The sequence below is a fragment of the Vulpes lagopus genome, chromosome 8, assembly GCF_018345385.1.
Source record: "Vulpes lagopus strain Blue_001 chromosome 8, ASM1834538v1, whole genome shotgun sequence".
Lineage (NCBI taxonomy): Eukaryota > Metazoa > Chordata > Mammalia > Carnivora > Canidae > Vulpes > Vulpes lagopus.
This window is the reverse complement of record NC_054831.1, coordinates 134,362,250-134,385,210: the sequence shown is the minus strand read 5'-3', so window position 1 is coordinate 134,385,210 and position 22,961 is coordinate 134,362,250. Positions and strand designations below refer to the sequence as shown.

The following is a 22,961-nucleotide window of genomic DNA, read 5'->3' as shown; positions in this document are numbered from 1 at the left end:
CTCCATATGCATGAAGGAAGGATTTTTTTCTTTCTTTCTTTTTTTTTTTTTTTTTTTTTTTTACTTTTCACTAAAGTCACATTCCGGCAGCAATTTTATGCTGTCAAAATGTTCTCAACGAGGGGAGATTTGACTGGCTTCTCTGAGAGCCAGTCATAGGAAGCTTGGGCTCTGCTTCTCATGGAGTTTTATCTTTTTTTTTTTTTTTTTTTAATGGGGGGGGTGGCAGGAGGAAAAAAGAAAGTAAAGAAAGAAAGGAAGGAAGGAAGAACGGAAGGAAGGGAGGGAGGGAGGAAAACAAGACACCCAAGAATTTTCTGAAGGGTGGTTTCTAATTCCAGGCCAGGGTCCAATCCACTCTGCGTAAAGCGTGTCATTAAACCACAGCCACCAAAGATGTGCAGGGCAGCCCCGGCCTGCATGTGCTCAGGTCCTGCTCCCTGGTCCGGGCGCATGCAAAGCTCGCGGGTGCTGCTCTTCGCGTGCCACTTGGGGGACAGGCTCCCAGGGGCCCGGAACAGCCAGCCACAAATGCCTGGGGAGGGCAGCACCCGGGAGAGGAGTGGCTGGAGGAGGGCACCAGGGCTGGGGGAGGCACGGGTGGGGGCGCACGCCAAGGGCTGTGGATCTCCACTCCACCCGCTGCTCTGTATTGAAACTCAGCGGCTCCCACTTGGCTAAGAGACCTCTCCCAGAGCGCCCCAGCCCCTCCACGGGACCCACAGCCCTCTGCAGCCTTGCTGGCTTTCCCTTGCTGGTCTTCCCGCGGACCCTTCAAGACACTTCACATTCTTGATCTGAAAGGCCTCTGTCAAAAGCACGGCCCCAGCTCCCTGGCCACCGCGGCTGCGGGCCATCTTCCCGTTGGCCGGCCCCCTCCCCGGGCTGCGGCTCCTGATGCGAGCTCCAGGGCTCCGACTCCCACACATGCTCCGCCATCGTTCCCCCCTCTCCTTCCCGGTGAAGTTACCTGAGCTCAGGAAGCAGCCAGGGGCTCCGATCACAGCCCCCAGCCCCTCCAGGGGCGATGCCCAGACATTCAGGGGGAAGGGGTAATGGCCAGCCCCCTGTGTGGGTGGCACCCTCGGTGGACAGGGTGTCAGCCCCGCGTCACACCGGGTCCTTGTTTTACAGTCAGGGCACCGCGGAAGCCACCGCCTTCTGTGGAAGGGCATCCCCAGGCCGGGTGCCCAGGTGGGGGCTTGTCCGGTGCTCGCACGTTTACTCTCCTCGGGACCTTACAACTTAGGGACGACCAGCTCCAAGTCACAAACACACAACAGCAAGGCCCAGAGCCGGGAGGCCGCTTGCCCAGTCTCACAGGAAGTCCCGCCAAGGGGCAGTGGGGCCTGTGGGTCCCTCCTACTCCCAGAGCCGGCTGGCGGGCAAGGGTGGCGCTGCCAGCACGGCCCTGCCCCTCCTGGCGGGGCCTCCGCCCGTCCCACACGGGGCTTCAGTTCTCCGTCTGTATAATGGGAGAGGGAGGCTACACTCAGCCCGGCCCGACTGGCCCCATCTGTTCACAACTGTGTAACAGATGGAAGGAAATCGAGGGGGGGCGGTGGGTGCTGTTCTCCCCAAGCCGGGGCAGTGAGGCAGCCTGGCTCCCCCGGGCCGCCCCACACTGAGGAACAGCCCTGAAAGCAACTGGCCGGGAGGTTGAGCAGGGTTTAGGAACATGCAGGAGAGAAGGGTCTAAAAGCTGAGACAGAGGAAGGGAAACTGCAGGTTGGGGTTATAAGAGGAGCTTCATGAAATTAGAAAAGTGCTTAGACTGGGCCTGGAGGGACAGTGAGGCTGAAGCCCCGCTCCAGAGACCACTGCGTGGGAAAAAAGAGCAACGGACAGAGAGCACCCAGGGGCAGTGGCCGTGGGCTGGGCAAGGGCCGAGGATGGGGGCGCAAAGCACACAGGAGGTGCACAGGGTCTGCAGGGGCCCAGGGTTGGGGTGCTGGCGGGCCAGGGGGTCAGGGGGTTGGGGTTGGGGGGTTGGGAGGTCAGGGGGGCCGGGGGTTTGGGGGGGTCAGAGGTCGGGGGCTGGAGTTGGGGGGCCAGGGGGCAGGGGGTTGGGAGGTCGGGGGGCCAGGGGCCGGGAGGTCAGGGGGCCGGGGTTGGGGGCCTGGGGGTCAGGGGGCCGGGGGTTCAGGTGGGCCGGGGGTTCAGGTGGGCCAGGGGCCGGGGGGTTGGGGGGTAGGGGGGTTGGGAGGTCGGGGGCCAGGGGTTCTGGGGTTGGGGGGCCTGGGCATCGGGGGGCCAGGGGTTCAGGTCGGCCAGGAGCTGGGGGGTCGGGGGTTGGGAGGTCGGGGAGCTGGGTGGTCAGGAGGTCAGGGGGCCGGGGTTGGGGGCTTGGGGGTTGGGGGACCGGGGGTTCAGGGGGGCCAGGGGGCAGGGAGTTGGGAGGTCGGGGGGCCGGGCTCCACACGCACTCTCGTCCAGCGCACATGGCAAGGCAGGAGGGCACAGCGGCACGGGGCTGACACGGCGGGCCACCCAGCAGAAGCCGTGGTGCAAAGAGATGTAGACATTTACCCGATGGACACCGCTTAGTGCCAAACCCCTGGTTTTATTGTCAAGGGAGAAAACAAAGCCAACCACCGAAACTCCTCAACTGAGAATCCACACAGAGGGAAACGATTTCCCCATCAAACCAGTTTTATTGGATATAAATATCTAATTATTTGTACCAGGCCCTGGAATGCCAGACATTTTGCAGCTTTTATAACACGTGTAGGAGTCTTTACAAACGATGTATATAGCGACACGCACTCGTCGCTGCCCACCTCGCGGTGTGCATGGTTATACGCACAGATACGGCTGTGTAGTAACCACCCTGATTTGAATTTCATCTGAATTTTCTGCTTAGCGAGCAGTTGTGACGCACCCAGAAAAAAAGCTACAACACATTGGTGCTGCTCAGACCCTCTTTCTGGGGGGACATTTCTGCCCCAGAAAGCTCAGGAGCAAGGGACACGGCACCACTCTGCAGTGACACACGTGCCCTCGCCTCCCACAGCCCCTCGGCGGCTCTGAGACGCACTCTGGCTTGCAGCACTTTAGACCACAGGACCCACGGCTGCAGGTCAGCACCTCACAAGTGGCACAGACGCGATGTCCCAAACACACAGAAGTACTGACTTTTCAAACACAAAGCACACGATCGCGCTTCATAGCAACCCCTGTGTCAGCTTGGCACAGACCGTGGAGGGCGACAAAGAACCGGGCAGGGGGTGGGGGGGGGGTGTCTTGTGGGGAATAATGTGGCTCAGCCTGTCATCTGGAGACCCATCCTCATCTAGAATTAATGCACTAAAGTTCTTTTGTTTTTCCCCTAAATGGTTTTAAAGAGACAGCGAATTCTCCGTCCGGACCCAGGGCAGCAGTGTGCAGCTGGCCGGGCTCTGTGGAGAACAGGCGGCCGACTGCAGCCAGGCCGGGACCAGTGTCCATCCACCCCTGCCCGCCCCCCTATCCTGCTGCCGCGGGGGCTTCTCCCAACTTGGAGAAAGTTACAGAGCTCCCGGCCTGCTGGCTGGCTCCCTGCAGCTCAGGGCCCACATAGGGGTGCGGCGGGCCGGGCCGGGGCAGGGCGGCGGGGGTCAGCTGGCAGCAGGGGGGCCGCTGGGGTCAGTGCCTAGAGAGCTGCAAGGGGGCCGCGAAGGCCAGTTCCCCAAACAGGAGTCCCCAGGAGCTCCCCAGGGGTCCCTGAGGAGAGAAGGGCTGAGGCTGGGGACAGGAGGAGCCTGGGCACGGACCACAGCACTCTGGGCGCCCCGAGGGGAATCGCGGTCGGGGGAGCCGCCCCTCGAGGCCCGAGGCACGAAGGAACCACTTCAGTTTGAGCGCTACCTGGGCAGACGGGCCAGAGGCTGGGTGCTGGGAAGGGGCCCAGGCACATGTCCGGGCGCCGCTGGCTCAGACCAACGGGCTCACGGGGAGAGCGGGCTCTGCGTCTCCAGTGACAACCTTCTGAGAGTGCCCGCACCCCCTGTGCCTAGAGACCTGTACTCAGGGGGCCGGGGGCCGGGGGCGGGGGGCCGGGGAGCTGAGAACAAACAGCAGCAACAGGAACAGAGTTGAGCCATTTCAATTATTCATATGCCAGATGGATTCTTTTCCTGCCTTTTTTTTTCTATAAAAATAAGGAGGGGTGGGGGAGTAGGTCTTACGACAGTCTCCAAAATGGGGGGAGGAAGGGGAAAGGGAGAAAACACAGAAATCAAGCCCCTCTTTTGTGCCCATCCCCTTCAGCGGAGACCCTGGTCTCCCGACGGGGGGCGGGAGCAGGAGGAGCGGAATGCCCCATCGGGCAGAGATCAGAGGTGTCCTTAGGTTCTCTAGGAGCGAGAGCAAGAAGCGAGGAAATGGTTGAGGGGAGGGGGGGAGAGAGAGAGAGAGAGAGAGAGAGAGAGGGGAGCATGGAGCATGGGGGGGAGGCAGGCAGAAGAGGGTTCCGACCTTCTGTGAAGGATATAAAAAATCCAGCCGCCTCGGGGGACACCCAACTATCTAGCATATTGCTGTTAAAATGTCTGCAAAATTTAATACACTTGGCATGCCATCTAATCAGTCCTTGGAAACTCGGGCACTCTCTCCCTCCCATAGTCACACCGCCTCAGACCTCACGTCTGTGGGGTTCCCACCCTGACCCTGTGCCCCAATTTTAGATAAAGTTCCCCCCCCCTCCATAAAACCAGCTGATGTGGCTTTCAGGACACGTTTCATCCTGAAGTTCATCCAAGGTCCAGAATCTAGAAGGTTTTGTAGGAAGCAGGTGGTGCCGCAGAGAGAGCCAGGGGTGGGGTCCTGCGGCCAGGGCTTTGGTTCCCAGACTTGCGGTGGGGAGTGGGCTGCATCAGTAGGAGAGAGGAAGAATGTGAGGGGCGAGGGAACGTGGTCCCTGATGGCCAGGCAAAGGCAGCTCCATCCAGCGAAGCCAGCGAGAGCCTTTAAGTGGCTGCCCGGCTGGCACACAGCGAGCGGCAATCTCACCAGAACGCACACATGCGCCGCGGCACACGTGGAATATGCCCGACCGGGTGCTCTATCGATCCATCCACTACTGGGAAACTTCAGTGAGCCCCAGAGGATCCTCCAGCTACTCCAAGTCCCCAAAAACCAACCAGGAAGTTTCCAGATCAGCCCCAGGAATGGCTGCCCGACCTTCTACCCCAAGCACGGCAATCAGAGCCCAGCATGACTTGGATATTTTGGCAGGTCACCACCTGCTTCAAAGTGACAAAGAGAGACCTGTAGAGCTCCTGAACGGGCCTGGAGGATCCATTCCCAAGACCATCACCTTCCACCCTATGGAAATGGAGTTCTTACCAAATCTTTTGTATTTCCTCACCTCCGACTGACTCAAAGTCTCAGAAGGCCTTAAGTAGGCCGTAAGAGAGTCAGGGAGCCCCAGAAAGCCTGTACCATGCTAAGGCAGTGGCTCTTCACGGGACAGCAGTCACGTGGGACAGGCCAAGGGTCAGGGGAACCCAGAGTCCCCTCCACCTGCTGGAGAAAACCACGGGGGCCTGGGACGCAGAGCACAAGCGACCCCTACTGAACCTCCCTTCGCCTCACCAGGCAGGTAGGAGTGTCGGCAAATAGGGGAACAGAACCCAAGGGGGTGGAGACTGGGGGTGCTACCCAGGTGGGCAACCCACCTAGCTACCCAGGGCCCCACACTCAGAAGGGCACGTGCTGTGCTGTCACTGTTGTGAAACTTTTTTTTTTTAAGATTTATTTATTTGAGGAGGGGAAGGGGCAGAGGGAGCGGGAGAGAGAGAGAGAGACTCCCGAGCAGACTCCCTGCTGAGCATGGAACCTGAGCTGGGGCTCGATCCCAGGACCCTGAGTTCACGACCTGAGCCCAGACCAAGAGCTGCACATCTAAGTGAATGAGCCACACAGGTGCCATGTCATGAAATTCTTTGAAAAAAAAAAAAAAAAGATACTCTGATCTCCCCTATTTTCATTTTGCATTGGGCCCTGCAAATTATGTGGTTGGTCCTGGGTGTGGGTTTTGGGAGATCAGAGGATCTGGATGTGAATCCCAAGGCTCTGCCCCTATAAGCCAAGTGACATCAGAAAAGCCACTTATTATCTCTGGCTGCAGGGAGCCTCACCTATCAAGTGGGGTGATCACACCTGCTTTCCCGGGGGCCGGGGAAGACTTAGGGGCAAAGTGGGCAAAGAGCTTTGGGAACATGGTTGCACGCTCTTTAAATACAGAGTGCACTGACCAAGAGGAAAGAGTGAGGCCAGTTCGTGTTGTGGTGGCTTCCTCCCACCCCAAGGATGACTTGCCCCTTGTAGCAACATGTCTGCTTTCAAAGCACTGTGGAAGGGAAGCCTCTGGCATACCCAACCCGCTGGCCCCATTCTCATTGAAGAAACTGGGACAGAGTCAACAGATGACCTGCCTGTTGTCACAGAGCCGCCTCCAGGCAGGGCAAGGCTAAGGACATACTGTTCCTGCTGTCCAGGCTCTGCTGTGGCCACAGGACACTTGAGATGGGGGCAGTGAGAAGGAGAAGGAGGTAGGATTTGGAACGGGGGGACGGAAAGGCTTCATTCCATTCCATTCCATCACACACATGCACACGCACACACAACTTGTGTATGCATGTGAGCGCGTACGCACAGAAAACTAAAGCTGAGAACTTCACCAAAAAGAAAGATCGTACCCCTGCTCCATCGAAACTTATTTTAGGGCAGGAGGTAATTGCCAAAGACCCAAATAAAAAGCCAACCACAAGCTGTAAAGGGCTCCAAGTCTTTAATTAGACCCCAGGAAAAAACTGGCAAAATGAAAATGAACGTAGGAGAAGGCTCCCCGAGGAGGGAATATGCATGTGGCCCCTTCCCGCTTCCCCAGGCCAGGAGCTTTGGGTGAAGGCACCCCTTCCTGCGCTGGGCCCCAGAGTGTCGGCTCGGCCCTCCATGAGCGCGGGCACCACGCCAAGCACTGCACACCCCAGGCGAGGGACAGGCTTGGTCCTGGCTCCTTCTCCCAGGGCCTTCCTAGGCCCCGGCCCCGGAGGCTGGCCCAACATTGGGGTGCCTTGAGGCTGAGGGGAGGCTGAGCTCTTCCTACCTGGAGGTGAGGGAGCAAGGAAAGGGGAAAGGCCTTTGACTCACTGAAAAATGTGCCCATCAAGTCACAAGACCTGGCTCCTTGGCCACTGCCCAATCCTACCCACATGACACTGCTCCCATTGCCTGGAGCTGTCCTCCAAGCTGTGACTCTAGACCCTTGTCCTGGGTCCCTGTGGAGTTGGGTGGCCCTGAGTCATGTAGGCAAAGCAGATGCCTCAAGGCCTTTCCTCACATGGTCCCTCCAGGTGAGGGTGTGCTCTCAGGAACCCTCGGGGTGATGACACGCTGTCCCACCCGAGCAAGGGAAGCGTGCAGAGCCCTGGGCTCCAGGCGGCGCTGGCCACCCCATGATCCATTCTGGAGCCCCTGCCTGGCCCTGGTCCTTGGAGGACACAGGGGACCCTGGACTGGGAGGGGGGGAAGCTGGGAAGAAAAAGGAAGGTGGGGGTGTGCAGAGGAGGATGTCCATACTCTCACCCGTCATATAAACAGATGACCCAGTAGACTGACCAAATCCCATGGTGGGCAGATCTTGAGAAGCGCCAAGACCAGCATGAACCCTAGCGCTGCAGAGGCAAAGGCCTGCATCCACGTGAGAACGACAGCTGGCCCCAGTGGCAGAAGACAGGCATTCCACCCCAAAGCCGGGGAAGAACCCGGGAGGAATGGGCCCAGCCCACAGGCAGTATAGGGCAGCCTGCCGCCCGCCACACAACCACCTCCCCGCCCCCCGCCCCTGCGGCGTGGCAGGCTACTGAGATAGCTGTACGAATCGGACCCCGCCTCCCCTCCCTGGGGCCATCAACGGCAGCGGGGCAACCATGCTGAAGACCCCAGTCCTGGGATACCTGGGGGGCTCAGTGGTTGAGAGTCTGTCTCTGGCTCAGGGCATGACCCCAGGGTCCTGAGATTGAGTCCCACGTCGGGCCCCCCACATGGAGCCTGCATCTCCCTCTGCCTGTGTCTCTGCCTCTCTCCGTGTCTCTCATGAATAAATAAAATCTTAAAAAAAAAAAAAAAAAGACCCCGGTCCTGCTGTCATGCATCACCACAGCTGCCTGAACTGGAGCTGCCACCCCCACACCTGGCTCCCCTACCGCAAGGGGCCCTCACTGAGCGGGCTGCATGATGCTCCCCTGGCCCTCCTCTGGGCTGGCCTCTTCTAAGCCTCTCCTAAGAGGACGTGCTCTAGAACCCCGCCGAATGGATGGGCCAGCCCTTACCTGCTGCCAAGACCACCGCCTGCTGGAGTGGTGGGCCGTGCCCTGCCGGATATGCTGTATTCTTTACCAACTTCCTTTCCCAGCTCTCAAACAGAAGGTCAGCGGCCACAGGTTAGCAGGAGGCCAAACAGCAACAGGGGCAGTAGCACCTACGGGGCCCGGACCCTGCTGCGAGCACTGTAGAGGCCACATCCCTGCAAAGACAGTACTGTTGTGTCCATTTTACAGAGGAGGATGTGGAGGTGAAGCGCGGTGAAGTGATGGCCACACATGGACGGGGGCGGGCGGGACGGCAGCCCAGGTGCTGCTCTCTCCATCAGCCTCTTCCCCGACCCAGTTCTCGTGTCCGGCCACTCGTTCTAGGCCTGGCTGACCTCTCCCTGCTGGAGGCTGGATTCTCTGGTTACTGGTTTAATGCAGGTCCCTTGTACAGAGTGTAAAGCAGGTGATAAGCACGACTCCATTCCTAGCTCCCCACCACGCCCTGTGGTGAAGGTCAAGGGCTGCATGGCCACAGCAAGCTGGAAGGTCTTCCCAGGATGAGAAGCAGACATGAACCGGCCTCCCAAGGCAGCCCCCCTCAGCATGCCCCCACACCTCCCATGGGCCCCTTGCTGCTTGCCTTGGCCTCACAGGCTTCCATCCATTAGGGGGAGTAGAATCCCTCCTGGATGAGCCCAATGGCCACTGCTTCCCAACTTCCTTCCTAGCTTGGGAACGGGATGGAAGAAGCAGTCCAAGCTCCTGGCAGAGGCAGCAGGAGTCCTGCTAATTAATTAGCTTTGCGTCTTCCCCGAGTGCTCACCAGACACAACCAGATGGTCCCAGAGACGTGCCCTCTACGCCCGTCCTCCCCTTAAGATGACGTCACACCCTCACCTCACACCCTCACCTCACACCTCGCCTCCAACTTCCCTTCCTATATTGCAACCCCCCCTACCCCGCAAATCCCCTTCTCTCCCCCAGCCAGGCCTGGGCCCAGAGAGCCCCAGAGGGACAGGAAGGCGAACGAGAACGCTGGTTCAGGTTTGCAGTGGAGACAGTTCTAAGCGGAGGCAAAGTTTAGACAAGACTTCACTTTCTTCCTGCCTTCAAACAACTCGGGTGGGGGTTGGGGGAAGGGGACCCAGGGCTGAGCCTGCCCCTATTTCTTGGAAGTGTTAAGCGATGACTCTGTGTTCAAAACACACTAACTTAAACCCCAAACAATCAAGGGTCGGCCATCCTGCCCCAAGAGAGCACCACACAGAAGCTGCTCTAGTTAGAAGCAAAAAGCTCACTGAGGCCTCGGCAGGACCACAACTCCTCCACTGGCTCTCTGTTGACCCCTCGGGGTCCTTGGTGGGGTGATGCCTGTCAGGGGCATGACTGTGCCCGCCAGGTGGCCAGCCTGTACAAGCACAATCAGCCGGGCATCGAGCAAGGGAACAGCAGGGGCCCAAGGGCAAGCAAAGCTGGAGGCACAGCTGAGCAGCCCTGGTTGGGACAGCAACGGGCCCTGTGTCCGGAGGCCAGCACCCGGGAGATGTGGGCTCCTGCTGGGGAACCTCAGTCTTCGGTGCCTTGGTTTTCCCACTTATAAAAGGAACCTGAGCGGGATGACCCCTGGGGCTGCAGGGAGCAGGCCGGAGGTGCTGCACGGCCGTGGCCAGCACCAGGTCTGCTCACGGTCGGCACCCAGGAGATGCCAGCTGCGGTTTTTACTGTTATTATTCTTATTATCATCATCGTTTTCAGGAGCATTGTTCCTTTTGATTCCAAACACTCCGTGGGCCTCTTTTCAAACCGAGCTACAGAGTCATGGGGCACATCTGAGCTCACCGCCTAGAAAAGCCATATTTCCCAAAATGTTTAGTCCAGAATCAAAACCGGCGAGGAGAGGGTAATGAAGATTTGATTAGAGACTGTGAGGGCTCTGGCCGTGTCACGAGCCCGCGTGACCCCAAACTGGCCCACCTGGGCTCTACGAGGCACCCACCTCAGAGCACATGACTGGCCCTTCCAGGCCCATGGGGTGGGGGGTGATCTTTGGGACAAAACACCATCACCTAGGGCAGCAAGGGTTAACACTGGTGCTGGGAGAGGCCGGCAGCACGGAGCACTCCCTGTTTATTAATAAGCTATTTATCACCAGCTTTGCTTTTAATGCCATTTGGGCTTAATGTCGTTAATGAAATATAAATGCCCATGCTAACGATGTGGGTCAGAGGCAGCACGGGCAGCAGACGGTTCGCGAAACAGGGCCAAACCACCGGGCACGCTGGGGAAGTGGCTGAGAGCTTGCAAGCGGAAGAGGTTCCCACCGGCTCGGCACCCCCAGCCCCCACTGCCTGGCTGGCTGTGCCGGGAAGGCTGGGAGGGGGGCAGCCGGGCTGGAGAGAGGAGGCCCCGGGGGCACAGGAGAACTCCTAGAGAATGGCTCCCACCTCTCCTGGCCCCAGGGCCCTGAGCACTGCCAACGGAGGAGGAGCCAGGCAAGAAGGGTCCCGAGGGCACAGTGGGAGCACAGTGGGATCCCGTACTAAGGACGGACTCCAATAAAGCCCACCCAGAGTGCAGCCCAGGCAGCCCGACCCCACTGCTGGTGCACCCTGGAAACCTGGCCCGGGCTATTCGGCCACCTTGGGGTGGGCGCAGAATGGTCAGCAGATGGGCGTGCCTGTTCAGGGCCCCGAGGCCTTGAACCTGGAGGTGGTCCTACGTGGGGGTCAGGCAGGCTGTTGTCCCTGACCTACTTGACCTGGTCTGCCCCCCCCCCAGGGGGCCCTTCCTGCTGACCTCTCCCCACGCTCAGAGAGATGATGACCACCTAACCCAGATTACCCTGGCAACGGCCCGCCTTCCCCTTGGGAGAGGCCCAGACTATTCCCAGAAGGGAGGTGGCCCTGGGACATCCTTCCCAGGCTGGAGGCCACTGATTCCTCAGAGGAGACTTGGACTCTACTCATCCAAGGGCCACCTGGGCCCAGATAGAGCTGACCTTTGCTCCACCCTCCTCATCCCGCAGCAGCAGGCCAGTGGAGGCCACTGGGCCCTGGCCCCACCTTGCTCCCCCCAAGGGCTGCCTCTTCCAGAGGGAGCTCCAGGCTATGGCTGGGAGGGAGCCCAGCACCCTCTGCCCCTCCCTGCTCAGGACTGTCGAGAAAATGCAAGACGACTGGCGAAATCTGAATTTCACATAAACCTGGCAGGCATGCTTTTTTAGTGTACATCCCCGATATTACATAGAACACACTTAACTAAAACTTAACTTGTGGTTTATCTGAAATTCAAATTTCACTGAGCACCCTGTATTTTTTTTAAGTTTTTATTTTAGTTCCAGTTAGTTAACATACAGTGAGTGTTATGTTCATTTCAGGTGTACAACACGCAGGCTGTGTTTCCATTTGCTAACTCTGGCCACTGTAGCCCGCTTCTCAGCAGGTAACACCTGGCAGGTGGGTGAGCAGGGCTGCAGCAGACAGGGAGAGAGGATGGAGACCCCCGCCCATCTCTGGACAGCAATCCTTCTTTCCAGAGGCTCCGTGGGTCCGCCCCCCACCCCCCTCGCCGAACCTCTCCCATGGTCACTGCTCACCGTCCGGTGCCACAGCTCACCTGTGGGGGTCCCCTCTCCCTGCACCCCTCAAAGTCACCTCCACGTCCCCAAGGAGTACAAGGCTCATTTGCTGGGGCTTGGTGGAGCTCAGCTCAGCGGCTAATCCCCTGGGTGGCTCCTGTCAGATTATTAATTAGCTAAAGCGGATCGGTCCTGGAACAACATGCACTTGGACTTCAGATAAAGCAGGCCAGGGAAGCTGGGCGGGGGGCTGCTTAAAGTGACAAGAGTCTGTTTCGGAACTGCTCCCTGAAGAGGACCGAGGGGCAGGCAGAGACGAGGGCGGGTGGTTTGCAACAGAGCCCTCAGCACCCCCTCCCCTGCTCTAGAGAGCACACCTGGACGGTGCAGACGCACCTCGGGACCTGGGAGAGGAGAAGCCGTGACAGCTAGGTCTCACTTTTTGATAAAGAGCTTGTGCCTAATCAGAGCAAACCACCCAGAGCTCTTCCAAAAGCTTCTGATTTCACTTGGGGTAACAGCTACGAGGCCTGCGGGATCTGGGGCCCCCCAAGCATCCCTGTGACCTCACGTGGCATCACCCCACAAACTGCCCTCCAACCAGCCAGGCCACTCTCGTGTCCGTCCAGGAGCTCACACTTGTTGCTCCCCCAGTGGGAACACTCTTCTCTGGGATATTAAGTAGGGGGACTCGATCCCTCACCCTCCTCTGTCCTTACCCAAACGTCGCAGTCCCACTGCTGCGTCCCTCAGATGCCACGCCTAGAATTACAAACCCCCATGGCACCCTGCCTGCATACTACTCTCCAAACCTGCTGGCTTTCTCCTGGACACACATGGCCATCCAACAAATACTATACTTCTTTATCTCGTTTGTCATTTGCCTCCCTCCACTAAAATGCAAATCTCACAGCACAGGAGGCCTTGCTCCGTTCATTCACTGCGGCGGTTCGGGTCCAGTTTGCCGTGTCTCTCAATAAAGGCTTGACAAATGAATGAAAATGAGAAATGAATGACGGAGGTGAAGGTCAAGACTCGGACCCCCACCTCTTCAGCTCTGAGCCAACTGTGGCTGAGCCCTAGGCTGCCCTGGGGGCTCCCTCGGCACCTGCCACCTCTCCCACCGACTCCCCTTTCCCCAGCTCTGGTCTCACATAGGTAGGTGCTCCTCCTACCCCCTCCTACCGTCTCCCCTAAGATGCATTTCTAACTCTGGGTCTCCTGAGGGACGGCCTTGGGGACCCATCTCCCAGCCACCCAGACCCGATCCTCCCAGCCGGGCCCCCTATGGGCTCTGTCCCAGAAGCAGGGGGCGGTGGGGTGGCAGTGAAGGGTGAGGAGAGGGAGCAGGGACTCCCAGCTGCTGCCCTGGCCCAGCTCAGCTGCCGGCAAACTCCTGGGCTTGGATTGTTTTGACTTGAGTCGGTGAAGCTGAAATATTGAGTCACGACGGCCCTAAACTTCATTACCAGCTTTTAGTGCAGATTACTAAAGGAAAAAAGTTGCTTTTAATTGCTTCTCCCGATTAGCATTTCTGGAGAAGAAACTAGTGATTAATTACACCTTACCATTTCCACCCGCGGGCCACAGGGGTCCCAACCCCAGGCTACCACACGGAGGCTCAGGGGCAGGAACGGCGTCTGCTCCGTTGGGGCCAAATCAGAGCCAAAACTCAGAATGGGCAGCGGAAGGGGAGGAACAAGCCCTGAGCCGACTTAGCAGAGTGGCCATAGCTAATGGCGGGGGACGGCCAAGGGTCCCCACACTGGGCTGCCTCTGGCCCCCGTGGGGTGTCCTCTGGGCTGAAGGGCTTTCACCCAGACCAGCTCTACACCTGAGTGGATCCCGGAATAGCAGAGGCTGGGGCCGCTGGGGACACAGAACAGCAGGAGCTCCAAGATCTGCAATAAAGGACGATGTGTCCACAGCCACTGGGATTCATTCCTCTCTGGATGCAACCTTGTGGTCCAGCTCCCCCAATGCCCCAGAGTGCTCTCCCTGTGGAAGTGCCAAGGTCACAAGGACAGAGGCAGGGCACAAGACCTTAGCCCTCCAGAAGCCACAGGCCGTTGTCCCCCTGGAGCACTCGTGTCACCAAATGAAGAGGGGCCCCTCGGTAGCTCCAGGCAGGCAGGCACCACCCATCCTCCCCAATCCCTCTCCCCTTGGGTGTGACCCAGGGGCTTCCCCGGTCTGCTAGGGAACAGGGGACAACTGAGGAAGGAGGTGAGGCCCAGGGTCGGGGGTCAACAACATCAGGCCGAACTCTCACACAGAACAGAAATCAGAAGGGTCAGCGACACTTCCCACACCTTACTATTTCTTTCCCACCTCTTCATGGACCCTTCCCCACACCTCGCAGCTCAGCCATCCTCCAGAGCATGCGGTGACCCAGGGGGCACAGGGCTGGTCCCCTCAGCCCCTCAGCCAGCACCTCCCCAATCCCACCATCCACACGGCACCCCAGCTGCCTGCCTGCAGCGCCAGCCCCACACCAGATCAAAGCCCAGGAGGAAGGAGTCGAACTGTCCAGGCCAGTTACGAGTGAAGGCCAGGGATCTAGAGCAGACGTGGAGGCCGAGAGCAGAAGAGCCTCCCACACACGCAGACACATGCACCTGCCCACCCAGACACGCCCGCCCCAGGGCTGAGCCCAGGGTCTGGGTGCTGGCTGACACCCCCTGGGAGCCAGGCAGAGGCACCAGACGCATCCTGGGACATGCCTGTCACCCTGCAGGACGTGGCCAGCCTGCCCTCCTGCTCCCTCGCCCCTCCCCCTGGAGGTCAAGCGTCCAGAGCTTCCCTGGAGGCCGAGCTGGCCCATGTGGCCGGGAATATGTTGCTAACACGGGCAAATCTTCACTGGGGCCCCCGCCACCGGCTGTGACAGCTCCCACCGGTTCCAGCCAGGCCTGCTGTTTGAGCCGTGCAGCCGTCGGCCGAGGGTCGAGGATCGCTTCACTGTTAGCGCATCACGGCTTGGGGGCCTGCCCCATCCTGGCCCAAGCACATGAGACCAAGGCCCAGGAGAGCAGAGCCTCATATCAGATGCCCGGGAGAAAGGGACGGGGGCCCAAGTCTAATCTGATGGGGTCCCCACGGGAATTCACACCGTGAACTGTGAGATGACTGGCCACGCGTGAAGGCTGCTGGGCTCCCGGCCCACACACTGGGGCTGGAACTAAGCTGGCCCCGGTGGAAACACGGTCTTAGGCTGTGTGACCGGATGCAGGGGAGAAGGCATGCAGACGCTCAGCCCTTGAGAGCACGGATCATGCTCCAAATCGCAGTGACAAGAACTGTATGAACTAGACCCAATCTCAAAGCCAGCGCTGAACCCTCTGGGGCCGTCTCTGGGCCAGAAGGAGAGCGAACTTGGAAATCCCTACTGAAAACAGTGCCAGAGACGAGCGGGCCCCTGGCCTTTCCCCAACGTGGTGCCGGCCAGCGGTGCGCAACCCACCCAACAGCACAGTGCGGCAGGGTGCCTCGCCCTCATCCACAAAATGTGTGGCCTCCAAGGGCCACGGGTGGTTCCTGGCACTGTCGGGTGGGGACGTGAGAGGGGAGGAGGTGCGGGCCCACGTCGTGGGGGCGCCCAGAATGCCTGCGTTGACCTGGTGCCTTTGTTCGCCATCTGCTCCCACAGGGAAGCCCTACAAACCCCTCCTAACGCCTCGACGCGCTTCCACGTCCTCTAGGCAGCGGCCCCGGCAGCCTCCCCTCCGGCCTCTCAGGTTCTCTCTCGTGCCACCCATGCTCCCCACTGCAGCCCCAGCCATCTTTGTATTTATTTTATTTATTTACTTTTTAATAAGATTTTGTTTATTCACGAGAGACACGGAGGGAGAGGCAGAGACACAGGCAGAGAGAGAAGCAGGCTCCGTGCAGGGAGTCCCATGTGGGACTCGATCCTGGGGCTCCAGGATCACACGCTGGACCGAAGGCAGATGCTCCACCGCTGAGCCCTCCTGGGGGCCCGCCAGCCACATCCCATTACCTCCATGCTCAAAAATATCCGGTGGCTTCCCCAAGGAATAAACCCCTCTCCCCTGGCACACCCACCCTTCCAACCGTGACCACCTCCTGGCCACCAGGACCTTCTTTCTGCCATGAACGTACTGAGCTCACCCCACCCCAGGACCTTTACACTGGTCATCTTCTCTTCCTGGGACATTTTCTGCCTGCTGCTCGGGTGGCTGTCCACTTCCTGTCCTTCCGTCTCAGCTAACCATCACCTCCTCAAGGGGCCTCCTCTGACTGCTGCTCACCTCACACCACTTCATCCTATGTCCACTCTGCGCCAATGGGCTCCTCGACCCCTCTAGGGGACTCCTTGTCTGCCGGCCCAACTACAACTCCACGGGAGCGGGGACTGCCTGCCCACTCTGCCCGCAGACACCAGGCCCCCAGTTGCTGTTGATTGAATATAACCAGGTCGAGGGGCGTCTGGGGGGCTCAGCGGGTTAAGCGCCTGCCTTCAGCTCAGGTCATGATCCCAGGGTCCTGGGGTTGGGCCCCACCTGGGGCTCCCTGCTCAGAGGGGAGTCTGCATCTCCTTCTCCTCTGCCCCTCCCCCTGCTCGTGCTCTGGCTTTCAAATAAATAAATAAATAAATAAATAAATAAATAAATAAATAAATAAATAAAATCTTATTTAAAAATGTATAACCAGATCTTACAGGGCACCGCCAGAAAGGGGGAGAGTCTGAACCAGACAGGAGTAGGTCTGCGGACCGGGCCCGAGCACGGACTCCCCGCGGAGCTCGGGTGAGGAAGGACACCTCTGAGACACGGGTCAGCCCTGCCCCAGAGGACGCAGGCCTGGTGCCAAACCTGGGAAGGGGCGGGTGAGCGCGGAGGGCCTTGGCCACCACAGCCCTTTCCAGGGCCCTCCCAGTTCCTGAGCTTCATTATTAAGCCTTAGACGGCCGATGCCAGGATGCAGAAGCCCCACAGGACTCACGCAGCCCGTCCCCTACGCCAGCATCACCCCTGGGAGTCAACAGGGAGTGGAAACTTCAGAAAAGGAAAAACTAATAGGCATGTTTTGCTGAGGGAATGAAGAAAACAAAAAGCCTGTCACTGAGAACAGAAGGGGCCACGTTCCACCTTCAAAGCGGGGGCTCCGCAGGCCCGTTGGCAGCCTGCTCCCGCGCTGGGCCCAGGCTGGGCCAGGGAGACCAGCCGGAGGCTCGGAGATGTGAGAGCCTGCCTTCCTGGGACCCATGACCATCAGAGAAGCAGAGTCAGGCAAGAAGAGCCCAAGGGTACAGACATGCAGGTGCTTGTGCCAAAAACTCAGCAAGACGGTGGTGCCAGCAGTCTCGACATGGCCATCAGGGGACAACAGAGGCAATCTCAAATGTGCAGAGGCCACTCCTGAAGCATGATGGCCTCCAGACGCCAGGAAGAGCCGGCCACCCAGCCGCTCCACCACGGCAGCCCAAGGAGGCAACATTTACATCTGATTTGCACACCCCTGCCCTGTACCAGGTTTCCACTAGTCCCCGAGGTGGCGCGGCCTGGAAGGAAGCAGGCCTACAGCTTTGGGGACCTCTCAAACCCCAGTGGGCACCAACACACCCGTCGCTGCCAAGTGTTTCCTCCCTGCAAGTTCAAAGTCCAGAGCTGTGGAGCCCGGCCACAGAGGGAGGGGCAAGACACACCTGCCCATGGCGCCCCCAGGGCGGGTCGGTGCTGGGAAGTAAGCTGGGGCTGCTGACTGCTGCTTGGCACACACGGGAGGCGTGGCTTGCGGCCTCGCCCTCCCAGCCAACCTCTGGGCGCTCAGCCTCAGCCCTGACCTCACACCGTGCCCGCCAACTGCCTCAGCACCTGACCCCGCTGGCCTGGTTCCCCCGGGATCCCAAGAGAACACTGACAACCAGTGTGCGCGAAGTCACCCACTGTGTGTCAAACCCCCACCGCAAAAACCGCCAGGTCTGCTACCCACAGGTAGATAGGTGATAGCACCAGCCTTGTGGACCACCCATCCCTGGTGGGAGTGGCTCATCAAAAGACACCTATGGGGGCACCTGGGCGTCTGGGTCGGGTGAGTGCCTGACTCTTGATTTCAGCTCAGATCGTGATGCCAGGGCCGTGGGATCGAGCCCCTTGTGGGGCCCCCCGGGCTCTGCACCCAGCAGGGAGTCGGCTTGAGACGCAGGTTCCTCCTCTCCTCCTCCCCCTCTCCCTGCCCCATACCACTGGTTCTCTCTCTAAGAAAATGAATAAAATCTTTAGGAAAAAAAAGACACCTTTGGTTTCCTCTATGAGGGTCCTTCCTGGGCTGGAGGACCACCTGAGCGTGCCCCAACAAGTCACACACGAGCTCAGAGCAGTGCAGTGGCCTCTGGTCATGCAGAAGGACTGGACCTACTGCCCCCAGAGGGGACATGCTTGGCTCCAGGAGTGCTGTCTGCTAGGGCACAGGCCTCACCTAGAGTACCATGTGCTGCTGGCACCACTCAACGTCATACGGTGGTGACGCTGGGAGGACTCTTAAAGGCCAGTTATTCCAATCTCTTTATTCTACAGGTGGTGAAACCAAGTCCCAGAGAGGAGAAAGCAGTGACTCAATGTCAAAGCCAGGGCCAACGTGTGGCATCCTGTCCCTAGACCAGGGGTCCGTCCTCAATCCTGCGTCCTCTTACTCTCACCTGGGTGCCTGAGCTACCAGCCAGGTCAGGACCCTCTGAGAAAGGCCTACCAGGCCCTCTCCTAAGAAGGAACCCCCAAACTGGCCAACCATAGCCCCCACCCACATTTCCCAGACACATCTTGGGGATCAGGAGCAGCTACCTTTGCATCCCAAGAGGCCAGGGTCCGAAGTCCACTCCAATGCTGCAGGATCCCCTTCTACAGCAGGGGTTGACAACCGTGGAGGCTAGAAGGGCAGGTGGGATGTAAGGGGTCTTTGCCTTCGGTCAGCGAGGTCTGTTTGCCTACCAAAATGAGAAGGGAAAACAGATTAGTAGGCTACAGTGGAGACCCACAAAACGACTCCAGAGAGGAGGACAACAGATGGCGTGGTTCTGACACTTTGCATGGTAACCGTTGGCCAGAAGTTCTTGGTCAGAGATTCTCGGACCCTGCCTGCCAATCAGCAGACGGCGCTGCCGTGGTGCATGCCATGCCTGACCCTACAGCCAATGCACCCTGTGCACAATTATTAGCCAACTGCTAAGCAGCTGTCACACCTGACAAAAGAATCAAGATAATAGGCCAATCAGATGCCACCCCAGGTAGTAACAGAGTGATCACACCCGGGCTCGGCACCCCGGGTAAAAGGTCAGCCTGACAGCGGTCCAAGAGGACAGTGGAAGCCAGATCAGACCCACGCAACCGAACCAAGCCTTGGGCTCCCCAACGGCCCGCCGCTCCCTCCAGACTTTCCCAGGGCGGGAACCCAGCTGCTCCCATGACCCCCCAGTAGCCTTGTGGGAGTCTCTAAAAATGGAATCAACAGGTGTCTCTGCAGTGACCCGGGATGGTCAGTTTGGTTTCTTCCCTCCCCCCGCCCCCCTCCCCGTCCATGCTGGTCCTGTACCATCTCATCCCATATAACAGGATAGAGGGTGTGTACACACCCCTGAGAGGGGGCTGCTGAGATTCATGTGATAGGTGCTGGGCCAAAAAAATGTGGCCAAAGAAAGTCGGTGCCCTGCTACCAGCAACCTTTGTGTTAATTTAAGCAAATATTGTGGTGTTTCCATGGTGATTCCTGTTTTGAATATCCACTACACTCACTTTTTAAAGGGCTTTTCCTGTTTGTGTTTCAACTTCAAATCTGTAAATATTTTCAGCCTTTTTAGAAAAATCAGCCCATGCGCGTGCAAACACACACACACACACACACAGCACCTGACCTCGGTGCACAAGCTCCCAGGCCTGGAGGTCCAGCCTCATGGATGGGAGCGTGGGGTGTGGAAACCCCAGGGGGTGCTCTGCTCTATCTGCTCCCACACCCACACTGCACATGGGGCTGGCATCAGGGAGGGTGGTGGCTGAAATTCCGGTCCTTTCCTTCCCCCTCAGCCGGGGGATGGCAGCTTCCACGGCGCCTGTGTGTTCCCGGAGCATGTGAGCGGGCTCGGCCTGACTCTACGGTGTGGCGTGGTGTGGGCAGCTACCCAGCAGGTTCTCCAGTGAGCCCAGCCCTCGGATCCCCAGCTCCCTGGAGTGCAGGAACCACCACCACCCCCGCCCCCTCCTCCTGAGGTTAGGCCTTGAGTGGAAGGGTTGCTGGGCTGTGAAGGGGACAGATTCCAGCAGCAACTCCCCCCCACCTCTGCTCTGGGGCACTGCCACCAGGATGGGCCAGTGACAGTGGCCCGGGGCTTGGACCGGCCCGCTCCCACCCCACCCTTCAGCACCGTACAGGGTTAACACCGGGTTTCCTGGTTTCCATGGATTCCCGCCAGGCCCCTAATGTGAGTTTCGTGTGATTTGGGGGAAGTGGATTTCCTTTGTTTTCCAGTTTGGGAATATTTTTTTCTTTAAAAAAGAGGAAAAAACACTTTAATGGGAAATTCAGGGCCACTGGGAGACTTACTCTTCTGGGCTCTGACATTGCCCTGCCTGTGGGTCCAGAAGCCCCCAAAGCCCCGGGGCAGCCCACCCATCAGCCAAGTATCTCCGAGCCAGAGGAAGGGGTGCCTCAGCCCACCTATGGTTCCCTGCCCCCAGAACATACTTCTGCTGGTGATGGGGAGGGAGGGCTCTATTCCAATATCCCATTAGAACAACCCCTGCCCCACCTGAAAGCCAGCATCCCGTGCAGCTGGCCTGCACTGTCCCCTTCCAGACATATGTACACTTCCCAGGGGAAAGGTCACGAGAAACGCTCCCACCTCCCCGACTCCTGGCAAGGAGCTACAGAGCCCAGAGTCTGACCACACACAAATGGGAATGTGAACGATACCAAGCTCTGCTGTCCTGGTTCAGAAGGGGATTCCAGTTACAGGCGAAGGGGGTGTTCCAGGTCCTGGGGGCCTTGTCTGGCCTCTTCCAGCTGAGGGAGGGGCCTACCCAGGGCAGAGGGAGCTTCTCACCTTGGCAGCAAAAGCGACTGGGTAAAGGGTGTGGCCAGGCCTTCTCCTCCCCCTCCTAGTCCATCTTCCCCATTCCTGCCATCCTCCAGCCCTGCCAAGGTGTGGCCTTGCTCAGGGACTGTCCCCAAGCAAGTGGCCTGACCTATTTACCAAACCAGGGCACAGGCCTCGGGGCCTGCCATGGACGGGGCCCTCCCACGGCACCGGCCCCCAGGGCCCTGGTGGCACTAGGAATCTCGGTCAGTAGGTGGAGAGCCCAGAGGACAGACCTCTCTGGCCAGCAGCTCCGGGGTGAAGGGGTGAGAAGCCATGTGCAGGTACAGAAATAACACTGGGCCGAGAATCAGAAGACGTGGGTCTGAGTCCCAGCCCGGCCACATAACTTGCTGTGGGCCCTCGGACAGTCCACACGATCTCCCTAGGGCCCCATTTCCTCATAGATGGAGGTAACCCCTTCCTCCCTCCTACCTAGCAGATGGGCTGGGCCATTGTCAAGAGATGTGCAAGGTGGTAAGAGTGCTCCAGAAACGTTCTCCACTACCACCACCTTCTTCTTCCACACCTCTTCAAGGTAACCTTCCAGAATCCGCTCTGAGCAGGCCCATATGCCTCTCTGCTCTGCTCCGCTCCTGGCGCATCCTTCATTGCGGCATTTAAATCCTTACCGGACTAAAGTAATTTGTTCGCGAGTCTGTCCCCATCACTGGGTTTTTAACTCCTCAAGGGCAGAGACCAGGTCCTAATTATCTCTGCGTCCCCAGCATTTAGCACAACAGCTGGCCCACAGTGGGCAGCGTAAGTGCTTGTGGAGTTCAACCAGTCTCCGACCTCATGTCAGAATCATCCCTCTCCAGAGACGGAATGCTTCCCCAGCTGCCTTCCTGCCCCACTCCCTCTGGCTCCCCGACACCCCACCTGCATCTGGGCCTTCCCCAAGCTCCTCCACTGGCACCATGAGTAACTCCAGGTTCATGGGGACCCCTTGTCACCGGATCCTCCTCCAGCCGATGCCAGTAAGAACGGACTGACCACCTACTATGGGACAGAGAGCGTCCTGGGAGCAGAGGGCACACCACACGGGCCTGTCACCCTCTGCCAACAGGCCGGCTCACCTGGCACCGTGTTAAGTGTTGTACTCATGTGATCTCGCCAAATCTTTACAATACAAGGTCAGAAGGATTAGGGTCCCTGGGGATCGGTTAGGGAGGGGAGGGGAGGCTCAGAGATATGAAGTGACTTGCCAAAGGTCAACCTCTCAGGCCCGGACTCGGGCTGACGGGTGCCAGGCCCAACTCACATGGAAGTTCTCCTTTGTCCCCACCCTCGGTCTCAGCACCGACACACAGCCAACGCTCATCCCACTCCTGCATCTCAGTCCTCCGGCCCCCAGACGTGTCTCCCTTGAGCCCCCTAGAGCCAGCAGAAAGCACCCAGAGATCACAACCGGAGGAAAGACAGGGGTCGTGCTTAGGTGCTTCCTTCTGGCCGGGCTGCGAATGGGGGGAGGTGGGGCCTCTGGTGAGGATGCCCCGGACCACTGGGTACCTGGGACCCCAGCGGCGGGCACGGCTCCTGGAGGGGGAGGGGCTGAGCTGCCCAATGCTGTCATCCGGTGAGATGGGGACAAGAGAGCCACCCAGGATCTCCCCAAAGGAGAGGAGACAACAGGAGGTGACGCGGAAAGATCGACGCCTGAGAGGCCAGAGGGCTGGAAGATCAGGCCAGGATGGGGAGAGGACAGAGCCCTAATGAGCAGATTTCATAAACCACCTGGAGTGAAAACAAAAACACAGACGTGTACGTTGCCCAACTTCAGGCTGTATGGAAAAGGGGAAAAAAAAAAACAATAAAAAAATTCACATCTTAATACAAAAATCCTACATGATGTGTTGTGGCACGAAAGTGTTTTTCACTGCATTTTTCATCTGTGATCTCACACAGCCTACCACGGGTCCGCCCAAAGCAGTTGGTATTTGATGGTACACAAACAGAGCAAACACACAGACAATTAACCAGAAACAAGGGCACCAGA

The 22,961-nt window shown here is 58.7% G+C and overlaps 1 protein-coding gene across 6 annotated transcripts in view; it reads right to left on the bottom strand.

Annotated features, from left to right (window-relative positions):
* The window catches only part of CASZ1 (castor zinc finger 1), a 141,506-nt gene that overhangs the window by 92,330 nt on the left and 26,215 nt on the right, over positions 1–22,961 (bottom strand). For 5 of the 6 annotated variants that reach the window (XM_041765248.1, XM_041765251.1, XM_041765254.1 and 2 more), the window contains one exon: positions 18,678–18,820. The gene's annotated coding sequence lies outside the window, so the exon portion shown is untranslated. Of the gene's footprint in view, positions 1–18,677; positions 18,821–20,799; positions 21,813–22,961 lie in introns of those variants that run through there. The other variant, XM_041765252.1, reaches the window with a different exon arrangement.